Raw genomic sequence first — 20,557 nt, forward strand, 5'->3', positions numbered from 1 at the left:
GAGAGAGAGAGAGAGAGAGAGAGAGAGAGAGAAGAAAAACTTACAAGGACCCTTATTTCTTTGTAGCTGTGCCTAGTGAATTACAAGCCTTCTTTTTCTCAAATTCTCTACCTCTTCCCACATTAGTATGCATCACCATTTTGAAAGTTTCTACCCAACAATGTCATCCCAGTAAATTTAATAAAAAAGTAAAATAAATAAAATTCAAGATGTACTAAATTATATTAAAGAAGAGTTAGTGATCTTGCTTATCTAGGAAATACAGTTAGTCACCTGCAACATGAAAATTTAGATTCTGATTCTAATAAAATGAGAGTGATTTGGCTCTCTGGGAATACTCATTTTTTTTCTTCCACAATTGATTATTTTCAAATCCTGATTTCCTTCTTATTTCATTACCTAGCTTTTCTCTTTTCTTATTTTTTTCCCCTTCTGACTTTTTGATTTCTCTTTTCCTTGCCTTTGACCACCAGCTCTGTTGGTCACTTGAAGGACCACCATGTCCAATACCAACTTATCTGATTCGCTGGCCAATACCAACTTAGCTGATGGTTCTAAATTTCTCTGCTCCCTCTGTTCAGTGATCAATGAACTCTATTTCTTGGTTGTTCAGACATCACATCACCCCTGTGGCACATTTCATGCTGCCTTGTAATTGCTTATAAACTGTCCCCTAGCTCAAACTAAGGGCCCATTGAATGAAGAAACTGCATCTTCCTTAATGTAGTATCCCTCCAGTATGGCACAGGACCCAGCACTTCGTCAACCTTGGTAAGAGTCTGTTGAATCAGTGAATGGATGAATGTTGAATTGATGAGTGGAGAAAAGATGGATCTGAATGGACAACTTTCTTAAAATAAGTTTTATTATAGTCAACACTCTTCTTTGGCTTTGTTCACAATGCCAAAATGTCCATGGAATTTCCCTCTGAAATAAGACTGTGATGTTTTCCTCTTCTCTCTTGTGACATAGTTTTTGTATCCTAATTCAGATGTCATCTGCCCAAGATATGCCTCTATTATTGATTCTGACTTCTAGAATGTTATGTACATCAGTGTGTATATATCAGGTCTAGAAGACATGGCGGCTTCCTCCTTAAGAAGAAATCATATATGCTAAGGATCTCAGCTTCAGGCCATTCATGTGCCAAGGATCTGATTTGCATGGTTTTCCTTGGCATGGCTTTGAACTGCGTATTGTGGCTGTCTCAGCCAGTGCACCTGGCAGTAAGCACATGCAAGCAAAAATCCACCTTGTTCTACAGTAGATCAAATATCAAAGAGGAGGTTTTTTTTCTTATAATGACATTTTAATTTCAAATGTCATATTGATTTAATTGGATTAATATATATCTATGGAATATAATTTATTGTATCAACATTTTATAAATTTAACTTTAACACAAAGTTGATGGAATTCAGCTAACTCAACATGGGACATGTCATTTCTCAGAATACTCACCAACAAAAGGAGGTCCTTTTGTCCCCTTTAATCTCTGCAATTTCATTTATTGAAGAACTATTTTCAATACTAGAACTACTAGATAGAGGCTACCTTAGTGGCATAAAAAGATACAGACATTGTCTTCATGAAGCCTAGAGTGTAAAGAACAGACAACCATTCAATAGGTAAGTATATACAAGTAAGGTCATATTCATGTGTACTAGGGAGTAAGGGTTAAATACATATTTTTGGGGAATATAATTCAACACATTATAGGAGTTAGGAGGGAGGAAACCGTTGCAACAGTTGAAAGTTGATAAATGGACAGTTCTGTGATGTGGTTTGGAGGAGGAATCAGTAGCATTTGGCAATGGATTGCATAAATATGGGGGAAATGGAGAAGTCAAAGACCACTCTCAAATTTCATATTTGAACAGCCTGGGCAGTGTGGTTCAGTGGATGACCCATGAACTAGAAGGTCACGGTTCAATTCCTGGTCAAGGCACATGCCTGGAGTTGCGGGCTCGATCCCCAGTGTGTGTGTGTGTGTGTGTGTGTGTGTGTGTGCAGGAGGCCAATCAATAATTCTCTCTCATCATTGATGTTTCTATCTCTCTCTCCTTCTCCCTTCCTCTCTCTGAAATCAATACAAAAACATATTTTTAAAAATGTATACTTGGACAATTGGGCTGATGGAAGTTCCATTTAGTGATATGGGGAAGTCTGGAGAGAAAGAGCAGGTTTAGGGAAAGATCATGAGGGCAAATGTGAAGGCGAGAAGTTGAAGATGTTCTTGAAATATCAAGTAGGTGTTGGAATATAGAATTAAAGGAGATATTAGATTTGGAGATACAAATTTGGGAGTCCTTAGGGGTGGGTGGTCTTGGAAGTGATGGGAAGAGTGAGAACTCATAGAGTAAGAGTGAGGAGAGTAAAGGGACCAATATTTAGAGCATAAAGGGAACAGGAAAAGCCAGCAAGGAGACTACGAGGACATGGTATAAGCTCTGTCTGACTTTTATCCACCTCAGAGGAAAATATCTGTGGACATTGGCAAGTGCAGGAAACTAAGTGTCAGAATGCCAGAGTTTTGTTGATACACCTAACCTGGTCTGTGGTTTTGAGCATTTTTTCCTCTTTACAACTAAGTGCTATGATCACTGAGACTTTTCAAATAGGCATGTCAAATACGGGTTTTATTAATCTTTGCCTTTTCATATACAAAAAAGAGTTATTTCATGTGATGACATATTTCACTACATTCAGCATAACACATTCTAGATTGATATTTATTTCTCAGTTATCATGTATTTGGTCAAAACAAGAGTTATATAAATACAACAAGAGGGTATTTTTAATTAAACATTGAATTACACTTTTACCTATAACAAGCAAATTCACATCTTGTGAATGAACAGGTTGATGAGATTTGTTGGAGGTTAGGTCATATCCTTATTTTTAAATAGCATCAGAAAAACAATGGAGCGGGAGGATCCAGCAATTGTGGTCTAGTGTTAAAATTATTACATCACCTTGGGGTTTGGGTGAATTGTGGTTAGTCACAGACTCACTTTATAATTGTTTGCGAAAAGGAGTGAAATTATGGATCAAAATCCTGCTTTAGAAAGAGACTGAGCAACCTAACCAATAATGCATAAACTTCTACTTTTCATTCTCAAAGTGTCAACATAATTTTTTTCTGAGATTCTTCACAGAGTTGTTGAAAATTTGTCACCTTCATTCAGCTTTGTGCTTCAAAATTTCCTGCTACTAATTCATTTTTAAACAAATGTAAATAGCATTCTAACAAGTAGAATAAATTGAGACATCTCTCAGAAAGAAATTTCCTCACTAGAATAAACTGTTCTATAGGGTTTCTGTTGTTACTACTTAAAAATTTAAACATTTTTCAACCTAAAATGATGCTATGGTTGCGCTGGTCTAACTTTTAATATTTAAAAAATTGGAAAAGAATCCATTTTAAATTTGTGAAGGTGTCTAAAATAAGCTTTTATTATCCTACTGGAGGCCCAGTGCATGAAAATTCATGCACTGGAGGGGGGGTCCCTCAGCTCGGCCTGCCCCCTCTCACAGTCTGGGAGCCCTCAGGGGCAGGAGGCGACCTGGCAATCAGGGGAAGGCAACGCCTCATCACACCTCTGCTGCTACCACTGCCAGTAGCGCAAGCCTCAGCCAGCCCTGGTTACCTAAGCCTCGGGTGGCCCTGGGCTGCTGGGCAACCACCATCTGAGGCTTGCCTGCACCTCGGGCCGGCCCTGGGTGGCTGGGGGTCTGAGGAGACTGGGGGACTCTGGAGGCAGGCGCCCTGGTGGGGCTGAGGGAACTGGGTGCTGCCATCTTGTGGCTGTGGGCTCTGCCATCTTTGAGGGTGTGCCAGTCAATTAGCATATTCCCTTCTTATTGGCTCTGGGCACCGCCATCTTTGGGATGGTGTGAGGGTCAATTAGCATATTCCTTCTTTATTAGATAGGATATAATAAAAGCCTAATATGCAAATTGTCCCCACGGGTGGGAGTTCGACCTACTGGGAGTTAGATGTGCGCTGACCACCAAGGGGCAGCATGGAATATGGCAGGCGGGTGCAAAGGGAGGCCCGGCTGGCAGCTGGCAGCCGGCAGCCAGCAGCTGGCAGCCGCTGAGGACCCTACCCAGCATGAATTTCGTGCACTGGGCCTCTAGTTTTAAAATAATCCTGGTGCAGTCATAGTCAGAAGCTAAATTCATCCAATGCTTGACCTAAAGAATGATTCCTAGTCAAAATATAAGTACCTGATGTTAAGGTGTTTTGGGAATATAAAGCATTTATGAAGAATATTTTAAAAAACAGAAAGTCAGGGAAGAAGACTAAGGGCTAACAAACCATAACCTAGGTGAGTTGCGAGTTTGGTTGAGTGGGGTAGAGATTACTGACTGTAGGCAAAAATTACTGTAGCTATTTTTCTTTGTTAAAGATTATAACCTTTGAATATATACTCACTAACATACTAAATTAAAGACTAATTTTTGATGGCTTAAATCCTAACGTCTCACCATGCCATGCTTTGGAAATTCCATGACTTGGGAGCATATTCCAGGCCATGGAAGCCAGAAAAGAACAAGTTTGACCTGTGTTTCTAAATGGGTCACTGTAGAGAATTGCATTACAATACAATTACAATTGAGTAGTACTTCCTAAGTTATGAAAACAGAAACTCTGCATGCCATTTATATGCTCAGAGCCAAACTGAAGGCAGGGCCCAGAGTGAAACTTATGCAGCTCTCAGTGTAAAAGAGGGTTTCCCCCAAGACTCAAACTCTGTGAGGCCTGGCTGACTGGATAGGCTTAGGTGAATTTTTCTCAATTACTTACAGCCTTGGTTACCTAATCTGAGAAGCAGCTACGTCTCTATTCTTTTCTAGCTTGTATGTTGCAAGTCTTGTATCTTTGAGGTTTGAAAGCCAAATTTGTCTTCTCTCTGATTCATATTCAAGTAAATATTGAGTGATTGAATGGTTTGGCCCTTTCTTGAAGTCAGGTCTGTGCTTATTTGAGTCTGGCTGTCCCTGTTCAGTGTCTACATCTCCTGTACACAGTTTCCTGCTCCTCCCAGGCCACTGATTGCGTTGTCCTGAGGAACCAGATCCTAGTATTACTTCCAAGAGGTGCTGTACTAGAGCACCAAGGCTATTCTCCTTAAAGTGACATGTGACCCAGTATGCTTTTAAAATCACAGCAATTAATGTCACTCTGTACTGGGATCTTTTTCTTGAAGAATAAGTCTAAAATTCCTGTGGAAAATTAAATAAATCAAAATAATCAAGAATGTTTTGAAAACAAGAAGCAATTAAAAAAATCTTTATTGTTGAAAGCATTACATCGGTCCTCCTTTTCCCTCCATTAACCTCTTCCACTCCTGTCCCCACACCCTGGCCCTAAGATTGTCTGTGTCCACGGGTTATGCATAGATGCATAGAAGTTCATTGGTTAATCTCTTCCCACTCACCTTCCCCTGCCTTCCCTCTGAGGTTCAACAGTCTGCTCAAGAAGAAGCAAGTTTGAGGGCCTTGTTCTATCAAATGCTGAAATATAGTATTATTAAACAGTTTTAATTAATAAAAAAGTGGACAGATTGATGGAACAGAATATAGCTCAGAAATTTACATGGTTAAAATTGAACTTGTGATGAATGGGAATCGTACACATTTGGGGGAAAGAGTTTAAAGAAATAATAGTAGAATAATTAATTATTGTTATAATTAGATATATAGATTTTCACTTCATAGCAAAAAATTATACAAGGAAACAAAACTGAAACCAACCAAACTAGTAGAAGACATGGGTAATCAGGTACTGAATCTCAGAGAAGTTCTAAACATAAGAGCAGAAGAAATAATATATTTTTAAGTACAAAGAAATATAAAATAGGAGTGAGGAGGGAGAAGAGTGACTAGGTGGAGCACAGAGGACATTCAGGTCAGTGAAACCATTCTGTATGATACTATATTGGTGGATACATGTCACCTGTTTGTCCAAACCCCTAGAATGTACAACACCAAGAGTGAATCCTAATGGAAACTCTGGACTGTGGGTGATAATGATGTGTCAGTGGAGGTTCATTAGTTGTAACAAATGTATCACTCTGGTGGGTGACATTGATTATGTGAAGGCTAATGCATGTAAGGAGCAGGGAGTATTGGGGAAATCTCCTTACTTCCTGCTCAATTTTGCTGTGAACCTAAAACTGCTCTAAGAAATAAAGTTTATTTAAAACTAAACAATTATTCTGTGAGCTGCCTGTTCATGTCTTTTTTACATTTTTTTCTATTAACTTTTTGGTATGCTGTGCTCCTCATGCTTAAGAGTTTTTATACATATTAGAGACATAAAACTTCGTGGTATGTGTTATGAATACTAGTATTTTCCCCAGTTTGGCTTGGTTTTGGTATTTTCTGACATATAAGTTTTAATTTTTATTTTGTAGTCAAATTTATCAGTCTTGTCTTTTCTTTTTCTGGATTTTAAGTCATAGTTAGAAAGCCTTTTCCACAACAGTTAAAGAGGAATTGACTTATATATATTTATTCTAGTACATCTATGGTTTTATTTGATCCCTAATTCATTTGGAGTTTATTACTAGGTATGGGATGAGATGTAGATACCATTTTATCTTTTTCAGAGTTGTTTATTTAAATATCCTTTTTTATCCTATTGATTTGAGATGTTGCCTTTATCACATTCTAACTTTCCATAGGTATTTGACTATAACTCTGGACTTTCTACTGATTTTTGTAGATTAACTTTATACCTGTTACTTCACTAGATTCTTTTATCATTTGACTTGCTTTTTAAAGATATATTTTTTTATTGATTTCAGAGAAGAAGGGAGAGGGAGAGAGATATAGAAACATCAATGATGAGAGAGAATCATTGATGGGTTGCCTCCTGCATGCCCCACACTGGGAATGAAGCCCGCGACCCAGACATGTGCCCTGAACGGAAATTGAACCTTGACCTCCTGGTTCATAGGTCAAAATGTTCAAACGCTAAGCCATTCTTATCATTAATTATGTATGGTTTCCCACGTATACTCTTACAACATCTATAAATAATTTGACTTATTTTTTGGCCCACTCTTATTCTTTGGTTGACTTGCTAATTTAGTCAGTGTGATGCTCAGTAGTAGCAGAGATAGTAGGCATCTTTTTTTTTTCTTAAATGTTTTTAAAATGTTCTTATTATGAATGGGTATAGGATTGTGTCAATGGCTTTTTCATCCTATGTTGAGATAATCATATAAAGCAGTTCCTACTTCCTATGTGAAAAAGCACAAGCTTTCTGAGTCCTATTTTTTTCGTATTGTAAAATGGGACATTTAGACTTAAATGAGCTCTAAATTTCCTTTCGCTGATTATATGCCTATCTATTCATAAAGAAAGAGTGGATTTATGTTTATCTCCCAAGTCACTGAATTTCTAGAATTAATTAACAATTATGTTGAGATTTAAAAATAACACTGCAAGTAGAAGAATATAGATAGAATGTAGTTTTAAAGCAGTCATTGAGAACCAGAACAATGATTTTAAAGGATAAGAAAGTAAAAGCTTATGGGAAAAAATAAATACATTGTTTACATTTAACTTTGCCACTGGAACTGTTCAAGGGTAAAACTCAATAAATCTGGAGATTCAAAATATTTGCTTTTCAAGATGAGGTAAAAAAAAATAGTTCAGGAAGTCAAATGGGACCAATTATGGCATTTATTTGGGAAGTAGAAATTCTGTGTTGGAAAAGGAACTCTAATTTGCTTAAGAAATTAGAATTGGATTTCTTTTAGAAAACCTCCTGCCTGTGTGTTCATAAATATCATAAAACTGAAAGAGTTCAAATAAAAAAAGGTCACGAATAGGCAATAGTGATGACTAAATCTTTTGGGAATTTGCCATTCATTATTCTGTTGTGATCATGATATTGTGATAAAATGACATGGCACAAATAAGTGAAACCACTCAGACCTCCAGTATTTCAAATTCTGATGGGAAGAGATCTTAGAAAGTTCCAAAGATTGTGTTCATTTAAATGTCCAAGGGAAATACTGTATAATAGTATCTATAGCCAACTGAAAGCTAAGTTTATTCATTTCAAACATAAAAGAGAAGAAGAAAGTGGAGAAGGTAGAAAGAGAAGAGAGGGTAAATATTTACATGTAAATAACAGATGTAGACTAATTGAATTCTTTTGTGCTCTGCTCATAGTGAAACAACAAAGAATACCTCAAGAAGTAAAAATAGACCTAACATTCAAAGCATTTACAATGAATTAACCATGACACAACATGCAATTAAGTCATGGAACTCGCTACTACAGGATTTTATTCAAATAGATAACTTAGATTAGAATGATTAGATATGGTAAATACAGTTTATAACAAAATATCAGTTTCTGCAGTTCAGAACAAATAAAACACCAAACACACAAATAAAACACAGTGACTTTAGCTTTCAGGGAATATTTGAATATATTTTAGGATGTGAAGGAAATTTCTCTTGACTAATGTCTTATTGCTATTTTATTGATGGATTTTAATAATTATCCCCCGCCCCAATAGTGCTCCTGAATGAAAGGCAGAAGTGATATAGTATGAAATTCATTGCTTTTCAAAGAGGAAGGTCAAGAAGTAGCCATAAATGTATTATAACAATTAATTCCCCATCTCAATTGTGCAAAGAGAAACTTCAGGGGAGAAAGGTGAAAAAAATTTTATGTCAATGAATACAAGACAGTCTGGTGTAGTGAGAAGAATAAGAATTTTAGAGGCCTGAAGATCTTCATTCCAACTTCCCTAAACTTCTCTCACCTTTGCTTCTGCCTCTTCACACCCTTGTTATGTCTTTAAATGTAGTAATTTCCCAAGGAGTCTTCCCAATGAGTTCTTCTTACTCTGGACTCTGTGACTGAGAATCTCATTCATGGTTTTAATTATAACCTGTGTGTAAAAGGCACCCAAATTAGTATCTCTATCACCAACCACTTTTATATATGGACCTGAATTTCCAGCTACTTTTCCAACTGGATATCATATGGGCATCTCAAACTCAATATATCCAAAGCAGAGCTTATTATTTCTTCTCCCACTGTCATTCATAGTCCTACTCCAGAATTTTCTGTCTCTGTTAATGACATCCTCATTCATCCAGGCAACAGAACCTGAAGTGCCACCACCCTTTGCCATTGCCTTACTAAGTATTTGCTAGCTATTTCCAGAACACATCATGTACATAAATTCCCACAAGTTTTTACTCATGCTATTCTCCCTGGCATGCTTCTCATCTTTATTTTCCAAGTTCCAGATAAAATGCTTGCTCATTGGTGAGACCCACTTCCAATGAATTATGCCTTCATCCATGCTTTCATTGGTTTCCCTTCCTGTCATAACAGTTATTCTACTCTAGGTCATTTTATTCATTCAATAACATTTATTAAGGCTGATATTATCATAAACATGAGGGAAGAAAGAGAAATAAGTCTTGGTTTCTTGCCTGAAGGAGTCTTCTGGTATCTAGAATATAGACAACATATAGATTTACAATGGTGGGCATCCCCATGTTAAACTTGATTAAATATTTTTGAACCTTCAAAAAATGAAAAAAATGTTGTTCAGGTAGCTGGAGAACCACCACAAATAAAAACTTTCTGAGATGGGCAGTCATGACATCAAAGCTATGTGGCAAAACTCCCCTTTCCTGTGGAGTTAGTATGAGAATGATTGTGAGAAAGCAGCGTTTGCATCACAGACACTGGGGTTTCCCCTAATTACTTACTAAATTACTCCCTACATAGGTAGGACATACACAGTTTGAAGCAGAAAATTCTTTGGGTCCAAATAGAACATTTTTGTTTTATTTCCCGGCCTTCTGTTGGGAAAAGTGAATATTTTTATTCACTTTATACCATACCTTTAAAGAGAAAATATGGCTAGTGGTTTCAGATGAAACCTTCATATAAACTGTTAAAGATGGAAAATTCATTAATAGGAAAGAAAATAGGTTGTATGTTGGTTCAGTAGCTCCTCAAAGTGCCTATTTGTAATTGTTCACTTAATTGAGGCAAGGACCTATAAGAACAATGCTTATGCATGGGCATCTGTGGGTATAGTGGGTGAATGAAGAAACACAGAAGAATCTCTGTTATTCACCTGGTCCAAGGATAAGCCTCAGCCAAGGAAACTGTGGGGATGATAAGCTCTGGAAGATGTAGGTGCAGTAAGCATCTCTGCTAGATCCTGCCAATAAGGTGTAAGAGTGAGGAAGCAACCTCCTTCTGATCTCTTAATGCAACCAAATGAAGGTGCTGACCCCTACCTGGGTGTCTGTAAGGGCACCAGGAAGTAGTATTCTTAGCAGGGACACTGGTGCTCTCTCAATGAGTACCAGAAACAGTGACAAAGGTGAGGAATCCTAAAAAATCCCGGAGATTGAGGATGTTGATGAGAATACCTGAACAGAGGAGAAATAAGGAAGACCTATGTGATGGCTATAGGTGATGAGCAAACTTCATAGCAAGCTTCAATTCTGGGTAAATAAGTGAGGACAAGAGACAGCCAAATTTAGGTTATTAAAATTCATGTGACCTTATCTGTACTCTGGAACTGGTAAGGCCCATGGAAATTTGGGTTATCACTGTACGGCAAGGGAGAAGAATGTATATGACATGCTAGTTCCCATGGCTGAGTTTCCTTCTCAGACTTATGTCACTTTGGGATTGGTTAGTTGGGAGTAAACACAGTAGTAGGAGGGTTGTCTGGATTAAAGTGGGGGAGAAAACAATGGCGAGAAGAGCTTTAATTATGGCTGACTGGTAATTCCAGGACGATTAGCCATTTTGTATGTCACTCAGGTATCTTGCCTTTTACCTACTAGCCATTTCACCACTTGGAAGTCCTTTATCCCTACAATAGGTAGATAATAGAAAGGATGTGGCTTTAAAATATTTTCATTCATTCTAGTCAATGATCACTATAATCAGAATACAGAGAACAGAAAAATTGATTTGTAAGCATATATTTTTCATATTAACACCAATCTTCTCCATCAGAAAATTTACTGCAATCACTAAATCAGATTAATTTTTAGGCATTATTTGTGACTTCATTTTCCTCTGTTATATTACTCATAAACCATCATGAAAGTAAGCAATAGCTGCTCTATTTGATTTTGGAGAAGCTCCAGGATACCCTTCATCCTGGAAAAGAGGCAAAACTAGATGAAATTGAGAAGCAACTCTAAGATGATGGTCCCTGCAGATTCCAATAGGTTTTCAAAATAGAGGACCCAGTCATCTGGGTAAGCACTGGCTATGATTTAGAAAACATTCATCCAGAAGAACCGGGCTTGCTGTTCCTCCTGTGCATAGCAGATGCAGGTGGGTGCAACTTCTAGCTCAACGATGTGATCCTGGTGCCAAGACTGGCATGCATTCCTCTCTGTGGCATGTTCTAATGGCAAAGGTCCTAACCTACCTCTGCCTAGACCTGACCACTTTTCAAAGGGAAAACCCACTTCAGTAAACCCTGGCTTATACTATAGCAGGGAGGGTCTGAGTGTTGCACATGTGACTTTCCATTGCTAGGTCAGAAGGGTGGAGAAGAGGCTGGCAGGGTAACAAGAATGAACTAACACCCCAAGTTTCAGCTCCTATCTGAAGCTGCTCACTGCAGGTAAGCGTCCAGGTGAGATTACTAACCTGACAAATAGGTCTCTGGAAAATTCCAAGCTAGAGAAAACTGGGAAGAAGAGAGAATCGGGGAAGGATGGAGAATAATACAAAGAGAAGCCACAGCCGAAATAGTTTGGGGTCCAGATGAACATCTGAGTTTGAGGAATGATGAAAATATTGTATTAAATCCAATTTTAGGTCTCTATGCCAAAAGTCTTTACACAGGATAGGGTTGGAAGAAGTCAGACGACAAGAGCTCAATGACACATTGCGATAACATTGCACACTAAACTCCCAGAGTCACTGCTATCTTGCTTTAGTCAAGTGATGCTTCCTCTCACAAGCAGAGGTATGTGCTGGCACAGGCTGATAAACACTGTGGACCCTGACATTCATTGGTTTGCCTACATTAAAGCCATCGACATTGGAAGAACAGAGACGGGCAAGTTATCTCTTAACTCTGATTCGAACGCAAACTGAATGAACCTCATAGTGACCTCCTTAGATATTAGTTTGAAACCTGGTGCAAAGGCTAAATGTTGATAAGCTTCTTTAGGGACAGCACTTATTCTGACACAGGGAAACCATCCAAGAAGCTAGGCCTACACATCAACAAACAGGGGCTTGGGCAGGGTGTAGATTGTACCTAAGGACAGCCTTTAAAACCCAATTCTAAGGATTTTAGAAAAAGTATCAGTTTCGAGGTGCTTTCTGGGTTTCATGAGATGGTAGTTCATCAGACTACCACCCACTTCTTCATTGTCACCTTCTTAAGTGTATGGGGAAAACGTTTACCTGTGAGCAAGAACGGACCACGTTGGGGAAGGAGATCCGATTTTCATCATTGTTTCTACCAGATGCAGTGTGCACACATTATTGATTTGCATATTCAAATAGGCTGCTCCTATCTCTGCTGCCTTAGGTGAGAGATAAGCTCATTACTGAATCTGGAGAAAAAGAGAAAATGGCCAGTGATCACATTCAAAGCCTGAAATCTCTCCAGGTGGCTCCTCTGGAGGAATTGCTCTTCTGGGGAGGCAGCCTGTGTCACCACCAGGAATTCTTGTTAGGTTTAGAGTTGCCAGAGGGAGTACCGTGAGCGCTGGTTTCTGTCACGTGTCATGTCTGTCAGTCTTCCTGGTTTTATTTGGCACTTTTTTTGGGGGGCATTTTTTCTTTACTTCACTGCTACTCTGCTTATCCTTGGCTCAGGGTCCCAGCCCATCCTCCATCAACACCTGCTCTCAGGAGATCTATTACTAGTTACATACAAGCGCTGTGATCCTGTCTCTGAGGTATCTTATTTCTTTATATTTTTTGATAGACTTTTAGAAATTATAAAATACAACTTGGACACATCAAAGTGCATTCAATAGGGGCCTGCAGCTTAACAAATATAACATTGCCAGCTCTTTCCCCCATCCTTTTAGCAATAAAATTCTCCCTTCCCATTAGAGGCAAGTAGAGGCAATCATGTCCTTAACTAGCCTGCCCATCCATGTAAGCATCTTTAAAAATACAATTTTGCTTGGCTTGATCTTTTCATAGAGGGGACCCTGCTGTGTATTATTTTGTTCCTGACTTGGTTCCTAAGCCTGACTTCTAACTGTAGCGTGGGACCCCACATATCTCCTTTCATAGTGATTTCGAGTATCAGTGAGCAGATCTGGACATATTTTGGGGTGTCAGGAATACATTCAGTGTGTCTCAAGACATGAGAATGGAATGACCGTGTGATGACATGGAGCATAGATTTGGGGTGCCCCAGGTAAGCGATGGTCTGGGGAAAGCCCTGGAAACTGTGGCAGACAGGAGGGAACCATCCCAGTGGGAATTTCACCAAGACTGGAAGGTTTCCAGGATGTGGGACTTTTGGTGCTGAAACCAGGAAAGTCTCAGGCAAATGGGGTCATGTTCGTCACCTTGTCCTTCCCTCCACATATCAACCTCCATGCTGTCAGCCATTGCCTCTCCCTGCTCTTGACTCTGAGCTTTCACTCACAATTGTCCTCTACTCCCAAAAGCTCTCCCAACTCCTGTAATGAAAATCCTTCTGATGAAGTCAGTGTATTATCTGCCTCAGATGGATGGAACTATCACACTGAGGGGTAGTAGCAGTAAAACCCAGATTCTGGGAGGTAAATGCTATAAAAATGACTGAAATGATCCAACTTTGTATGTTGTAGGGTAATAACATGTAATATAATACAAATGCTGGCTAAGTGGGCATGGAGGGCAGGTGGGAAGGATGAAAACCATTGAAGGTCAATCCTGTACCAAACGCCATGCTGGTGATTATGTACTTACATGCACATGCACATGTATGAAATATGTACAAAGATGCATTTAAAATGAAAACATAATATAATTGATATAATTTATTTGAATTCTTATTTTCTGGATGAGAAAATGGGGTCTCTGAGAAATGAAGTTACTTGCTCCAGGTCACACAGCTACTAGAGCTGCTGAGTTGGGATTTGACCTCCACCTAGTATTTTATCCTTCATCTATGCCAAGCTTATATATTATCTAAGGAGTGAGGAGTCCAAATGAGACCGAAAAGCTTATGTAAAACAGCAGCTACCTCCCCTCCCCCTCCCCTTCTGTCTCCTACTTAACAGGAGCAGCAACTTTCAATTGCCTTTTTTTTAAAAAAAAACAACCCAAAACAAAACAAAACAACTTTATTGAAATATGATTGATTCATAGCGATGGTTTCAAGGATGTACGTATACTTATCTCCAATCTCAATTACTTTTAATGCTGCTTCTTGTATCTTCCTCCAGGAACCTAAATAACATGCCAATGCTGGCCTTTTAGGCTTTTCACATTTAGACACTCGCTACAGACCTCTTTTCATGGAAAGACCATTGCCTCTTGGATGCTCTGTTCCCCACACTCCCACCCCACAGTCTTCTACTAATACCCCTACAGAGATATATCAGAAGTTTGCTCAATAAAACATATTTAAATCATTACAATGAAGAGAATATTATCCACAGATGAACTATAAAGGGTGGTATGATATACATTTCACAGTGTAATCTTTGTTTTCTTTGGAGTTATTATCATTTTTCTTGTTTTTTTTTTTTTTGGTTTTGTTTTTTGCTTGTTTGGTGTTCACTAATGTATTCCTTCTGATGGGGGTAGATAGCTCTCCAAACACATGTCCCTCTGATAGAATATTCACCTTAGAGAACTTCAAATGGTAAGGGTATTCTATTTTAGCATTAAAGCATACAGTTAAAGGTAGGGGTGTCCTAGCTGGTTTGGCTCAGTAGATAGAGTGATGGCCTGCGGACTGAAGGGTCCTGGGTTTGATTCTGGTCAATGGCACATGCCTGGGTTGTGGGCTCAATTCCCAGTGTGGGGCATGTAGGAGGCAGCCGAACAATGATTCCCTTTCATCATTGATGTTTCTATCTCTCTCCCTCTCCCTTCCTCTCTGAAATCTATAAAAATATATTGAAAAAATAAAGTTAGGGTGGGCAAATGCGTGTAGAAATAATGTGTAAGATAAAGTCCGAAACACTATGTAAAGTAAAACCTTTCTCTCCTGAAACAGCTCACTTAACTCCCTCAAATCCAGCAATCTCCAATTCCCCAGGCAGAGCTGCGCTTTCCCCCCAACCCCACCTCCTCCAGCACTTTGCTCTCTTCATTCCCCTAGGACTGATGCTTCTCTGTGACAGTTACATTTAGCTATGTTAGCCTAGGAAACCTTGAAGGTGAGGCTCTGCCATATTCCTCATTAGGCACCAGAGTTGGAGGACGAGGAGGAATTGAACAAACAATAACTAAAATCAGCTCTTGAATTTGAAAAGCATACCTTTCCACATATAAAAATACCAGTTGTACCACAATGCATGAATATCTACACATACAGTAGGAAAGTAATATGTGATATTAATATCAAATTAAGTAAAATTTCATGCTGAAATTTGGTTCATTACAAAATATCTATTTTGACTACTTTGAAAGGGATCTGTAGCTAATACTCTACCCACTTCTTTTAATTTGCTCCATAAAGGGCCTGAACACAAGTCCATCTTAATGACATTATTTAAAACTACCATGGTCATCACAAAAGGAAGTAGGGAGTGTCTGAGTCAGAGGCTTTATATTTCACAGTCGTGCACAGAACTCTTTCAGACTCACCCAACCAGCTGCTAACTTCCTCTATGAAGAGAGTAAGGTAAATATTTCTGAAGCCCATAACTTAAAAGTCTTTGCAGACACTGTTGAGTGAGAGAGAGGCGAAAGAGAGCAGTGAATGAATCATGCTCCTTCTCTGTATCTGAGAGTCTAAACTCATCTAATGATATCCAAATTGTTGCCTGGTCATGTTCTCAACTTCTCTATCTCATGGCTTTGTCTATGGCTGACTTTCTGTGGTGTCCTGGGAGCACGGTGTGCAGGGGATCAGGCCAGCTGAACACTTCATGTTCCACTCTTCGAATGATAAATAGCATTTTGGGAATTATGTACAAAGCTAGACTCTATATTTCCAATGTTCTTAGTTAAGGCATTGTAGGTTGAAATATACTGATTTTTGAAATTAGAATTGAACTCTGTTTTAATTGCATAGCAAAGTGCACATCTGATTAGGGATTCGTCAATATTTGAAACCACATTTTTAATATTAATGGAAAGATTAGAAAATATTTGTGTAAAGGAATAACTCTATTTATAGCACTTAACTTATATGGGAATGATAAAAATTAAACATGCTAAATAGTAATTATTCATTTTTTTCTCCAATCTGTGTATTTGGTTTGGTAAATACAGGAGTTTTATTCTCTTAGTAATATTCCATGAAATATGATTACTTTTCCTTTTACAGACAAAATTATTCTAAGATTAGATAATATTTTGATCAAACATTTAAGGCACATAATTGATCAATTAAGTATAGTAAGCTTGGGTACATGAAATATTATCATTGTAAGTTCATGTTTTATTGAATGTGGTTTGTCTCTGTTTTTTTCTTATGCTTTATTTAACAATTACTTCTCTTTCTTTTTATTTGATTTTTAAAAATGCTTTAGTGAGTACATACTTATTCTTTTGTGTTGACAATAGGAAGAAAGGGATAAAGCATTTCTTGGATTGAAACATATCATAAGTAAGCAAATAGGCTTCAGGCTTCTGTGGACTTCTAGGTCCTCAAGTCTGATGTTTGGGATTGAAAACATGAGTTGTATTAGCTTGAAAATTATAAATTAACTACATATCAATATATTAAGCTAAAGTATTTATGTAAGGAACATAAGAATTCGATATACTTGCAGTAAAATATAAAGTTAATAAAAAGCCAAGTTCTTACCATATGAAAATAATTTTCCTTCATTGCTATGTCCTGACAATGGCATATGAGGTAGTATCATACGATATCTTTTCTGTAGCTTAACATTATTTATTTTTCTTTTCACTTTTCTTTAGTTAGTTAACTAGGACCCAAGTCATCAGGTACTTGTTGATGGCTTGTTGAATTTTGCTGTATTTTTTTTCAAAGAGTTGGTGTGAAAAGAAATTATAGGAGAAAGGAAAAATCAGTTTTGGTACCATGTTAACATTTATTATCTGTCCCCTGATGGAAACCTAGGTGTAAAACAATTAAGTCAGCCTTGAACATAGTTCTCTGTTTGCCAACGAGATTCCAACTTTATGTCAGATGAGAAGAAAAGTATCTTGCTTTCATTTCTGGAACCTACAGTGAACCAAATAAAGCTTATCACATCAATTATATGACGTGAACATACGTTTTGGTATTTATTTTCAACATGTATGCACAAGATTGCTTAAAGATGTACTATCTAGTGCCATTTATCATTTTAAAAGCTATTGCTTGAGAATTGATAATGGTCTAAGAATGTCTTGGTTCATATGTCTCTGTAATGATTATTTTTCTAGTATGGTTTCTTTGCCATAAAACTTACCTAAGTGATTTAAAAAAATGTACTTGATACCTGAATCCACATATTTCTGTGTAGTTTCTTCTTTGTTATGTATGTTTTGTGAAAAGTTACCAGAATGACTAAAAGGTTAGAAACTGAAAATTTGTGATTATTGCATAGAAAGTAATTTAAGGAATGATTTGAAAGAGTTTTTTTTTCGCCCCAGAAGGTAAAATAGTAAAACATAAATTTCTGAAGAAACAAGATAAGTTGGAGCCTGAGCAAAGAAAAAAGTACTGGAAAATGTGTTTTTGTGCTTTGGAATATGGTAGTACCAAGTAGCTTCCAGACCCCATTGGACCAAGCAGTCAGGTCCCCTAACAGGGTCATTTAAAAATCTTTCAGGTCTTATTTTAAAGATGCTAGTCCATATTATACCAAATATATTAAAATATACCCACAATTCTCTCTTAAATATAATTTTCACTGTAAATAGTTTAAAAGGATTATTATGACTTTGCATTTAATGTTAGTTTCCTAAGAGTCATTTATTTCATTCTAGAGACCTGGTGCACGAAAATTTGTGCGCTGGCAGGGTCCCTCAGCCCGGCTTGCCCCCTCTCACAGTCCGGGAGCCCTCAGGTGATGTCCTACTGTCCCTGTGGGGAGCAGGCCTAAGCCACAGTCTGGTCTCCCTCTGTGGAGGCAACCAGCCGATCAGGGAAGGCGCTGCCCCCAACACCCCGCTGCTCCTGCCACTGCCAGCCATGGCAGCTTCAAGGCCTGAGCCCTGGGCCTCGCAGCCACCGGGGCTCAAGACTGCCTGAGCCCACGGCTGCCTGAGCCCTGGTCCTCACACCCGCTGTGGCTTTGTCCGGATGGACATCCGAATGGAAGTCCAGAAGACGCCTGCCCTAATTAGCATATTACCCTTTTATTAGTATAGATACTATGATTTTCAGCAAGCAACATGAAGTCTTAGAAATTGTTTCAAGATAATCTAGCTCAGAATTTCTCCCCAAAATTAAAGAAATTTTTATGACTATTAAACTTAATATAAAAATCAACTTATGCTTCAAATTAGTGTATTTACTTATATGCTCATTAATTTTAATTTTACCATTTTTTATATTTTAGAAACAATACTTATATTTCAGATACAAAATATGATTTTGAGTACCTGAAAAGTTTGGGGACTTTAGACACTATCAATATTGCTCACTGGATTCAATGTGAAATTAGTTAAATATTTTTCAGGTAACTATTAAAAGAACATAGGTGTTCTTTCTTAGAGTAAAATTTGTGTGGAGTGTGATTTTCTCACCCTGTATTCCTGTGGTTATAATTATAGAGTTGACAGGTGCTGAATTTGACCTTGAAAGACAGTCTCCTTTATGGCCTTGTGCCTTGGTGATGTCTCAGGGCTTGAAATTCCAACTGGAAGAATATGGGGTTCTCAAACACGCTGGAAATCTCCAATTTGTTGGTTTTCAGGACAGAACAGATTGTTAGCATTTTCTAGAGAATAAGGAATGTAGCAGCTTTGCAGGCATTTTATAGAGAAGTTTCTCAATTTTATTTTTAAACTCAAGCTCCCATTTGGTAAAATAGAAATTGAAAACTTATGTTAATGTCATTTTTAATTTTAAAAGGCATTACATTTTTGTGGCTTCAACAAAGTCAGTCAGATGATAATTTTAGAATATTCTTGTTTCAAACCACTTGTATGTCCCTCCTTCTGACCTTCTTTTGTTTCCACCCCATTCCCTGACTCTTCACTCCAAATGCCCTGATGTTATGGTGTGGTCCTCTTATAGGTGTAAACGTAGAACACATGTTTTCTGTCCTGTCAATTGATCATCTCATTGAATATGATGAAACTAAAAAGCTCAGAGAAGTTAGACTTGACCCAGGTCACATAACTATTAGCAACATTGTTGGAATTAGGACTGAGTCCCTTAAGGGTCCCCGTCTCTTGGGAACTGCCACACCATCAGATGTGATATCACAGAATATACAAGGGGGATAATGAAAGTATTCATGTTAATTCATACAGTCTGGGACAACTTCTGCTGTGGCGGTGGAGAAAGTATGTAAAGAAATACCAAAACAGTTTCCTGAAGAATTCCATTGTGGGGACAGTAACAACATTATCAAGAATTCAGATAATGCCATTTTCATCCTGGATTCTACATTTGCTATTATACCTTAGGTTCTCTAGTAAGAGATAGAACTCCGTGTTGGAAAGTCTTATGAATGTTTGTGATACATAAAATGGTAATTACATTTCCATTCCCCAAATAAGCAGAAAATAATAAATAGACTTATAGGAGCAAGGGATGCATAATATTTGAAATTAGGATGGTCCTAAAGAAAGTTAGGATGTATGATTATTCTAAGAATGTGTATGCAGACCATGATGGAGGCAATGGGTAAGGAAATTCTGTTAAATCTCTAGGACTATAGCCCCTTTAATAGACTGTCTAATGTTGTATTATTTATTTTACTGAAAACAGCTTAGAAATCTGGGGTGATTTTAGAATAGGCCCATGCATGTGTCTGCTTAAGACTTTAAAATGCAGGGGGGGGGTGTTGAGTGGGAATGATGGACGGGGCTATAGGGGGATAAATGGTGATGGATGGAGACTTGACTTGGGGGTGGTGAACACACAATACAGCGTACAGATGATGTGTTGTAAAACTGTGCACCTGAAACTTGTATAATATTGTTAACCAGTGTCACCCCAATAAATTCAATAAAAATGAAAATATCAGAGGCCACTGGATAGAAATGCCACATCAAGGAGAAATAGGAATATGTCCTAGATAAGAATATGAGACTATGGGCAGAAATACAGAAGCATTGCACTAGAGAATATCAATGTGAAAAAAAAGAGTGTATCATAATATGGTTGCCAGAAGAGAGGGTTTTAGAGTGTTGGCAGCAAGAATACCGGACCAAAGGAACTTTTTTGTTGTTGTTCTAAGTTATTTGATGGTTACA

The 20,557-nt window shown here is 37.9% G+C and overlaps 1 protein-coding gene across 3 annotated transcripts in view; it reads left to right on the forward strand.

Annotated features, from left to right (window-relative positions):
- Nucleotides 1-20,557, forward strand: part of SERPINB7 (serpin family B member 7) — a 42,869-nt gene that overhangs the window by 4,077 nt on the left and 18,235 nt on the right. The window contains exon 1 of one of the 3 annotated variants that reach the window (XM_014454443.2): nt 752-771. The exons of 1 other annotated variant lie outside the window; for it this stretch is intronic. The gene's annotated coding sequence lies outside the window, so the exon portion shown is untranslated. Of the gene's footprint in view, nt 1-751; nt 772-15,703; nt 15,852-20,557 lie in introns of those variants that run through there. One more of the 3 variants, XM_014454442.2, reaches the window with a different exon arrangement.

Source organism: Myotis lucifugus, unplaced genomic scaffold, assembly GCF_000147115.1.
Source record: "Myotis lucifugus unplaced genomic scaffold, Myoluc2.0 scaffold_36, whole genome shotgun sequence".
Lineage (NCBI taxonomy): Eukaryota > Metazoa > Chordata > Mammalia > Chiroptera > Vespertilionidae > Myotis > Myotis lucifugus.